General features: G+C 32.0%; 1 long non-coding RNA gene across 1 annotated transcript; it reads right to left on the bottom strand.

Annotated features, from left to right (window-relative positions):
• Positions 1 to 8,263: 8,263 nt before the first annotated feature.
• Positions 8,264 to 10,361, bottom strand: LOC105852620 (uncharacterized). Its single transcript, XR_001144507.3, has 3 exons — positions 9,901 to 10,361; positions 9,687 to 9,789; positions 8,264 to 8,463 (listed from the first exon to the last, which is right to left on the bottom strand). It is a non-coding gene; the product is annotated as an uncharacterized lncRNA (long non-coding RNA).
• Positions 10,362 to 10,412: the final 51 nt, after the last annotated feature.

The following is a 10,412-nucleotide window of genomic DNA, read 5'->3' as shown; positions in this document are numbered from 1 at the left end:
CTCAAAACCACCCATAAATGAGTTAAATTCATTTTCCACAAAACACTCATCAATATCACCAAAAACCCAACTCTAAAATTTCACCCATAAAAGCATTAAATTCGTTTTCCCAAAATCTACACTTCAACCCTAACAAATTTCTTTTCCGCTCAACCACAGATAAGTCCCTAAATGCAAACTAAAAGTTTGGAAGGAGCCCTTACCTTAATGATAGCTCTAACACGCTATTACGGCATCGTAATTAATTCCGGTAAAAATTTTGCTCGCAACCTCGCTTCTAGTTACTTCACTAGCACCGTAGCATGGAGTTGAGCAACTTTCCCTTCTATCTCTTCTCAAAACGAAGCTTAGATCTAGAAGAAAAGTGAGGGTTTGTGTTTGACGGTTTGAAAACCCCTAACACCGTTTTTCTTCGTTTTCGAATCAAAGAGGAAGAATGAAGCTGAGAAATCCTTGTCTTCTCACCCACCAAGCCTTGGGTTCCTTTATTGAAGCAAAAGAAGCAAAAGAAACGAATGAAGAAGAATGGAGAAGGAAGAGGGAGAAAACGCGAGTAACAGAGAGAGGAAAATCTTTTTTTTTGGTTTCCTTCAGTTTTCCTTTCTTCCTTTTTCCTTCCTTTCTATTTTCCTTATTTTCCTTTTTCCTTTCTTTTTCCCTCCAAACACACACACACACACACACACACATATATATATATATATATATATAACTTAACAAATATTTAAAAATATCTAGATATTTATTAAAATTACCATTTCACCCATAACCTCTCAAACCATTTGATAAAAATATTTACTCTCGTCGCAACTCAATTGACAGATAAAAGTTTCTGTAACTAGGGATATTTTTAACAAAATTGTCCGGTATTAAATTCTTCGTAATGTAAATAAATTATTCTCCCACAAATAATTTTAATCCAATTTCCAAAAATATATTTTTGGCATTTAACTCACTAAATACCAAAAACTGGGCTAGAAGCCTAAGAAATTCAACACAAAATACCCTTAAATAGTATAATTTGGGATTTAAAAATTAAGGGTATTACAATGATCATGTTCAAATCAACATGTTGTCTCTTGGGAAAAAGGATAAAGAGAAAAGAGACATCTTACTTATTTTATGGAACTTTGAATTATTAAAGGATATTAATTTCATAATATATTCATTGAAAGGTTTTCAAGTGTGTTAAAATGCTTGCATATAATTATGTCATATTGCTTTTGTTATCATTATCCATATCATGATTGCAATATTGACTAAAATGATTTTTGATCATCATACATGCTATGTTTCTTGAAGTTAAATGCAAAATTGCAAGTTTGATATATAAATGCAATGATCAACCACATGATTTCTATATGAAGTATACTCATGCTATTGCTTCCTACATTTTTACTTCAATTTTTATTCCTCAACCTTTTTGATAGATGTCATAAAGGGGAAAGGAATAGATGATGGATATAGGATGAAAGTAAGTGTGAAGATTTAACCTCTTGCATATGTTTAGGGGAAATTTAATTAGAATGATAAGAATTAAACTCTTTCATTTGTTTAGGGGGAGTTTAATTACATATCTATGAACATTCTTGCATTTTATTTATATCCTTCCATAAAACTTATAATTTATTGAAAAGTTTAGTCATAATCAAAAATTGGAAGATTGTTGAGGCAAAAACTTTGTTGATGTATGTTTTAATGACAACAAACCTTATGAAATAAATGATTATGTTTTATGAAATGTGGTCTACTAATAATTCCACTTGAGTTTTTTTTTGTGGAACATTAATTGCATAAGTGAACAAACAAGAAGTCATTCACTTCATCAAAGTGCATAAGTATCCACTCAATAATGAAATAATCTTAAAAGGAATGTATCATATATCAATCATTCAAGAGAATGATTATTACTTCTTCAAGATAGTATCTTCATGAAGAAGATGATCAAATACATGATCAAATATCTTCAAAAGAGTAGATATGTTAAATAGAGAAGTTAAACTGTGTAAATATTTATTTCTACAACTTTGCATATATTGAGTAGTCTATACATTGCTTAATCATTGCGTATAATTTCTTGAATATGGCTTTTAATGTGACTTTTGAAAAAGATCCTTCTTCAACGTATTTTAAATATATATCCTTGTTTAGGATTTATTTTCGAAGAATTTCAACAAGAGAATATATTTTGGTATCGATGAAAATGATTTGTGTCTCTTGTTGCTTTAAAACACAAAACTAATCCAAAAAGACTATGGCATGAAGTCAAAGAATGATATTTGAGCATTTTAAGGCATATTAATATATATCTTTGCAAATGAGTCTTATTTGTTGCTTATTTCTTTTGTTAAAATTGATCTCAAGTGTTAAAATATATTTTAAGCATGATAGATAGAAATAACAACAACAACCTTGAACATTTGCCATATTGTTAGTTTGTGTGGTTGCAAAATTGTTGTAACAAAACAATTTTTTTTAATGTGAGCAAATCTCTTGGCATATTTTTTATACATTAAAAAAATTAGTCTTTGAAAAATACAAACATTATTAGCATAAGAATATTTTGTACAGAGAGTAATTATATTTGACATGATATCAGATTCACCTTATTTCGCTTTCATGTATGCGCTCATTCTCTCTAGTTTGAAAAATGAAAAATGGATGTATTAATAACAAGTAAGTATGATCCTGTTCAAATCAAAATGTCGCCAAGAGATATTATAGCATATAGTATCCAAGAGATATTATGGAATACACTATAAATTTATGAAACTTTGAATTATTAAAGGATATTAATTTCATAATATTCAGAGGGAGTTTTTAGAAAACATTTTTTTTCCTAAAACTGAAGTCAACTCATTTAAAAAAAATGAGAAGAATATATTCATTGAAAGATTTTCAAGTGTGTTAAAATTCTTGCATATGTTTGCATATAATTATGTCATATTGCTTTTGTTATCATTAGCCATATCTTGATTGCAATATTGACTAAAATATAGTTTTTGATCGTCATACATGCTATGTTCCTTGGTGCTACATGCAAACTTGCAAGTTTGATATATGAATGCAATGATCAACCACATGATTTTTATGTGAAGTATACTCATGCTATTGCTCCCTACATATTCACTTCAATTCTTATTCTCCAACCTTTTTGATAGATCCCAAAAGGGGGAGAGAAATTAGAATAATAATAAATTAAATTTTTGCATGTGTTTAGGGGCAGTTTAATTACATATCTATGAACATTCTTGCATTTTATTTATATTCATCCATAAAACTTATGATTTATTCAAAAGCTTTGTTATCATCGAAAAGGGGGAGATTGTTGAGGGAAAAACATTTTTTAGGCATGTTTTAATGACAAAATAGAAACGAAGAATGTTCTGGTCATTAAACATAAAAATGAAGAACATTCTTGACAGCAGTCTGAAAAAAGAAGATCGTTCTGGACATTTGTCTGAAAAAATAAGCTCATTCTGCACAGCAGTCTAAACAACGAAGAATGTTATGACAGCATTAATCCAAGAATATTTTGGTTTACAAAGAACAAAGTCTTCTTTAATTCAAGATCGATTTGGGGATGAAAATAAATCAATCTACATTGTAAATCACCAGTATTCATTATAAAGGAACATAATTATATACTCAAGATCATTTTTGACAAATTCTTTCAATAAGATCCACAAAAAGCAAATCAGTACATCAAAAATAAAAAGCAAGACTAATCTCCAAAGTACAAACTGGACAGAAATGATAAAGTCGTTGCATCACTGACACACGTACATAACATAAAAGCTTGACATTTAAGAGTTGTCAGAATTGTCAAAATACAGCAATCACACAAAATAGAAACGAATGACGTTCTCCATTTTCACAACTTTAATCCAAGAACGTTCTGGTTTACAAAGTGCAAAATATGTTGTAATTTAAAATCAATCTGGGCTACGAAAGTACATCTATCTATGCTACACATCATCAGTGTTCATTACAGATGAATTTAATAATCTACACAAGATTGTTTTGGATAGATTCGATCAAATAGGATCAACAAAGGCAAAGCAAAACATCATGATCAATCTCCAAATTGATGAGCTATGAGCAAGGACATCCATGACAACAAGGACACTACTAGTGCACCTTTTTGTAGAAAGCACATCATGTTTCTGAGACGAATGACTCTACCCAACAACTGTCAAAATCCAACACTCATACAAAACAGAAAACGAAGAATGTTCTTGTTTATAAACAAATATTCTTGTTATTCTCCTTTAAAAGGAAGAATTAAAAGAGATAATTTTTCACAATTTAAACCTCATATATGAGAGTAAGAAAACTGCTAAAATCATTAGTGAAACCCATAACTCGAGTTGAATGCCCAAATGAGGAAAACAACCTCAAGATTGATCTCCAAATAGGTGAGTTGTGAGCAAGGACATAAGTATATTATACTTACAATATTCTACAAAAAAAAAAAAAACTCAGCATAATTCTGACACGAAAACAATATCAAAACTGACATTTGACAACTCACTCACTCACTCACGTTTCCCATCAAGCCCAAAAGCAAGAACGTTATGTGATTGTCAAGAATGTTCTGGGAAGCAATATAAACACATATTTAATAACTTTGAAATATATATAACACTTGGGATGTGTTCCCAAAGACTATATTCATTTTAAAGTGAATATTCAAAGTCTTTTAACATCTATAAATTGAAGATCAATTGGAAGATGAAGGCAAGAGTTCAATTTACAAATCTACCAACTCTTGTACAAGTAACAAGTCAAAAAACTCTTCAAGCAAACTCCAGGTCTCTTGACTATATCTTTGGATCATTATTTACTGAGTTTGTCTTTCATTTATCTCAAACAAATGTTGAGAAGTTTCAAGATCTCAAACACTTTTATCATACACATCATTTGTAACTCAAGTATATCTTTTATGTTAGATTGAGTGTGTTTGTAAAAATCCTTTCAAGGCTGAAAGGTGATTGTAAAAATCCTTTTTAGGTTGAAAGGTGAAGATTGTAAAATATTAAGGTTGATATGGACTGGTGGTGTAAAAATCAAGAATGTTCTCTGTTTAAAATACTTAGTGAAAAAATCTCACGGTTGTGACAACAGGACGTACCCCGGGTTGGATGAATTAGGATATATCTTGTAAGACCCATAATTTTAAAGTGTATTTTATGTATTTTTGTGTATTTTGGATTTTGGCTCGGAGGTTTTTTAGCCAAAGATAATAATATTTTGGAGTTCATTGGCCTTCCTAGGGTGGTACTGTAGTGTGAAATCAAAATCCTTAAGAGTCTCCATCCATTGTCTTTGACGCATGTTCAATTCCTTCTAATCAAACAAATATTTCAAACTTGTATGGTCACTGAACACTGTGAAGGTGCATCCATATAAATAGTGCCTCCAAATCTTCAATGCAAAAACTACAACAGCAAGCTTCAAGTCATGAGTAGGATAGTTTCTTTCATGAATCTTCAGTTGCCTTGAGGTGTAAGCTACATCTTTCTTGTGTTGCATCAGAACACATCCCAAACCTTGGTGAGACGCATCACAATAAACTTCATATGGTTCTTCTGGTTGCAGTAATACCAATACTGGTGAGGTTGTCAACTTTCTCTTTAGTAACTGAAAATTTTCCTCACACTTCTCCGTCCATGCGAACGATTGATCTTTTCTAGTAAGTTGTGTCAATGGAGCTACAATCTTAGCAAAACCTTCAATGAACCTCATGTAGTACCCTGCTAAGTAAGAGTAATAAGTGCACCATGTGTGCACTCAACTCAACATACATGATAGAACCTTCTTCGCCATGCTTCCATGAAGAAAGTGTCTTCTATCCCTTTTCATAGATATTTAATAATATTACGCGCTTTCATAGTTGGTAAGACTCGCCCGTTCCATTCAACATGATTTTGTTTACTATCAACAAGAGACTAAGGATGATCAGTTCCTCAATTTGTCAATAAGTAGCCAACAACCATGATTGTGACTTAGACTATCTTGACAGAACTGTAATAGAAAATCCCTTAATTTTCTAAATTCTAATTTAAGCGATTTTAGGGTATTTTGTGTTAAATTTCTTAGGCATTTAGCACAATTGAATTTTATTTTGGGAATTAAATATCAAAATCATATTTTATTATAGTTAATAATATATTTAATAATTATATATATTTTAATATATATATTTTTTGAGTCCCAATTAAGATTATTTGTCGGAGAATAATTTAATTATGTTACGAAAAATTTAATGTCGGACAGATTTTTTAAAATGTCACTTGTTGCTGATAAATGCATCTGACAAATTGAATTGCGGCGATAGTAAATGTTTTTTGAAAAAAATTAATTTCAAAAGTGATGTGTAATTTCAAAAAAATTAAGGCACAGGTTACTAGGAGCAGCATCTGTTAGAACCCTTTGAAACTCATCCTCAATCTCATTCTTACGATCTCTCTCTCGCATTTACCTACCACTCCACTACTTTTCTTTACCCTTTCTTATATGCATTTCCTTATTCCCTTACTTTCTAAGTTGATTTGAAAACCGGCATTCGATTTGAAGTCATTTCCAACGTATTTGGCCAGCCTTATGTAGTTGTCAATTGTGTTTCCATCTTAGTATCTCGTGCTTGCGAAATGGATTCTGGTACTGCTCTTGCTATTAATGTGCCATAATCCCTTGTAACATGGCTGCAAAGCTTTAAACAAAACATTACTCTTTCATTCATTTCTCCATAGATCAAGATCTAAGCTCCCTTTCGAGAAGTGACAGAAGAGAAAGTTGCTCTTTGCCACGCTACGGTGCTAGTGAGCTAGTCTTTGAAGCGACGTCACGAACTTAAATTTTATCGGAATTAATCGCAACGCGGTAATCGATCGTTAAAGCTACAATGGAGGTAAGGGCTCCTTCCAAACTTTTAGTTTGCATTTAGGACATTATTTGTGATTTTGTAGAAAAGAAATTTGATGTATTTGAGGTGTGATTTTGTGAAAAATTAATTTAATGTGATTATGTGTAATTTAGTGGAATTTAAATTTGAGGTGTGGTTTGTGGTGATTCAAGTTTGGTGTGATTTATATGTTCATAATTATTATTATGAATTTTTGAGATGTGATTTATTTGTGGATTTTGTAGAAAATGAATTGATGAAATTTGGTGGTTTATGTGTAAAAATATGGAGTTTTGAAATTGGGTGAGTTATGTTTGAATTGTTGAAATTTAATTGAGGTGCTATATATGTGTTGTGGAATTGAATTGATTGAATTTGGTGTGAATTGGCGGTAATTAAATTTGATGTGTTTGAGTTACGTAATGAGTTATTTTCAAATAAATGAGTTTGAACTGAAGTTGAAATTTTACGAAAAATTTAGAGTTGTTAAAGTTGTGAAAAAATTCAAATTTTAACTAAGTTAAAGAGTTTGAGCAAAAAGATATATTGAAATTAACAATCATTAGAGTTTAAAATGTTACTCTTTTAATTACTCTTTGATTGAGTTTAACAAGAAAAAAAAAATTTAGAGTATTTTATTAACTCAAAAATTTCGGTGCTTTAATACTCGAGTATGTGTATGTGAAATTTGGATAATATTTATTTTTTTTAGTTTTAACTAAATAATATAGATTATTTGGTTTTAAAAGTTTGGTGTGTGAGAAAGATTTAATTTTAGAAATTTTGTTGTGTGTGGATTATTTTATTGTGTAGTTAGCTCCTTGAGTCTTGAAAAGGAATCGAGACCGTTGGCACCGAGTTAGCGGTGGGGAGAACTCTGATATATTAATGTTGTTGTGGTGGTTTATGGTTGAAAATTTTGGAGATTGAATATGGGTGATTAATGTTTGGAAATTTTGGTGATTCATGTTTGGTGAAATTAATGTGTTCATAATTAATATTATGAATTTTTTTAGAAGAAGTTTATGTGTGGATTGGTGGAAAATGAATTTAATTCAATTTATGTGTGGATTGGATTAGGAGATGTGATTTATGTGTGTTTGTGGAAATTAAAATTAGTGTGAATAATTACGTTTGAGTATGCTCTGTGTTGTGTGACACCCTAAACCCAAATTGAAATAAAAAGTAAAATGCACTATTTTTGGAAGAGATTCGCAGCGGTTCCTAAATAGAGTATAAAAATTTTCTTTTAAACTATAAGGTTCAGGACGTCACACTCACGCTTATACAAAATACTTGCATAAAAATTTTCAATTAGAAATCCTTTAATATCAAATATAGTTGAGGTTTATTAAATAAAATTTTCTGACATGAAAACACATTTTAAACTTAGAGACAATTAATTTCTACATCCGAATAATAGATAAAAATAACATCATTGATCGATCAAATTTACAAAAATCTAAATTAATTCATAACTCAATAGAATACGACAGATTACTCCCACACAGTATCACCTATCAGAGCGTGGATCACCGACCAATAACCTGAAATGACTGCGCTCTCGCAAGCGCCAAACACAAGCAACGAGGGGTGAGCTTCGAAAACATGTAATAGTATAAAATAATTGAGAAGAACTCATAGAATATATTAAACACCGTATTATATCAAATCAAAATCAACAAGAATAATCAAGGTAAAACATTGATACAATCCACAACATCAAGTAAGTAAACGCACAAATCAAGTAATGTTATGCATGCTCTTATACTCTAGACTCCTCCTCTTTCTTTGGTACCATTCTAACTCTGAAGTACTTGGTTAGGAGGCTTGATACTATGCCACCACGCAAGTGGACGGACAATTCAATTTGGCCATGTCCTCATAGAACCCCTCAACTCAACCCGAGACACATATACGCGACAGTCGAGGTAAATGTGTGTTGCATGGTAGCTCCCGACATTTGGAGTGCTACCTCCAAGTCACCTAGGAGTTCCCCACCCGAATACCTCCAAGGTCTAACAATCTTGCCATAAGGCTCAACAGCAGACCGCCACGATCAGGCTCATTCAGTTGTACTTCCCCGAAATCACTAGGCTTGTCAGGCCCTACCTATATGATGACCAAATAATCTCCACTTCAAAAATTATCAACAACTACTTTCTCCCCTCGTTGTCCTAGGTTACTTACTCCATTAAGAGAACCATCATTGGCACGGGTCGAATTTGTCAATATTCAATTAAACACAATACGCATTTCATGATATTCATCAGGGTGGTAATATCACAAGTCAGGGAGCACACATCGTCATTGCAGATTTCCATAGTCATACATTACATTCAGAATTTATCATTACATTCAAAATTTATCATCATAATACACAAACTCCAACAATATATGATTTTCACTCACAGATGATAATAATAAATTATTCACACACACTACTTCAATTGATATTGAATTAATAACAATTCATCATATTTTATATCACATAACAATATCCTGGAAGATATAAACAAAGTACATAATACGTCAAACACACAATTCTACAATAATTCAACTACCACACAATCTTCAAAATTTAAATCAAACAACACCCTATAAAAGTTTCTAACTCATATTTTAACCTCACCAAATTCAAGTTTTCTCATTAGTCAATTATTACTCAAAGGGCTTCAGCCGTACATAGCGAGCCCCGAATGAATTGTGGGAAATATGGTTTTCCCGTTCATCTCACTTAATTTACACTCATGAATTCAAACTCTCTCTCACCCCATACCTCATTTGGCGATCTCGTACGATAAGACATTAATTTCAGCAGCGTCGGAGCAATCCAGAAATAAATTGTTTGAAAGCGGGTCCAGAGAATAACCAAATCGCAACTGATAATTTGCGACGATGATAAAAATGTCAAATATGTAATAAATGATATTAAGCGCTGAAACATAATTGGAATTATGGAATGAATAAAAAAAATGGTCGGAGGACCTTACCGACATGGATGACTCGAAACGGTGCTTACGGATAACACAACACGTAACACCGCCGCCATCGGATTTTCGTCAATGTTGACGAAACTTCAACACGAAGAGATGTAAGGCAAAGCTTTCGACGCGGGGAATGCGAAATTGTTTGTCATTGTTTCAGTGCACCACTATAGAGACCAGAAAAGCTTTGCGGCAATCTTGATGCCAGAAAGAATAAGTCACGGTTTGATTTCTCCTTCACGTGACATATAAAGGAGAGTGATTTTGATGAAGATAATGAAAGGAGAAGGAAGATATTGGTCATTCATCCGTCGACAATGGAAGATAAAAGAATAGAATTGTATCGAGTGGTTGGGTTACAAGGGCGGCGGCCAAAGGAAAGAGACGAAGTCTGCTTCTTCCTTTCCTTTTTCCAGCGGTGTGCATTTGGTTTGCTGAAATATCTAGGGTTATTGGTGTTAGGCGGCGGGGACAAGATATGGCTTACAATAGCCACTACACTTATTTCTATTGTATCA

Source organism: Cicer arietinum, chromosome 7 (genome assembly GCF_000331145.2).
Source record: "Cicer arietinum cultivar CDC Frontier isolate Library 1 chromosome 7, Cicar.CDCFrontier_v2.0, whole genome shotgun sequence".
In the NCBI taxonomy this organism is placed as follows: Eukaryota; Viridiplantae; Streptophyta; class Magnoliopsida; order Fabales; family Fabaceae; genus Cicer; species Cicer arietinum.
This window is presented reverse-complemented; position numbering and strand designations above follow the sequence as displayed.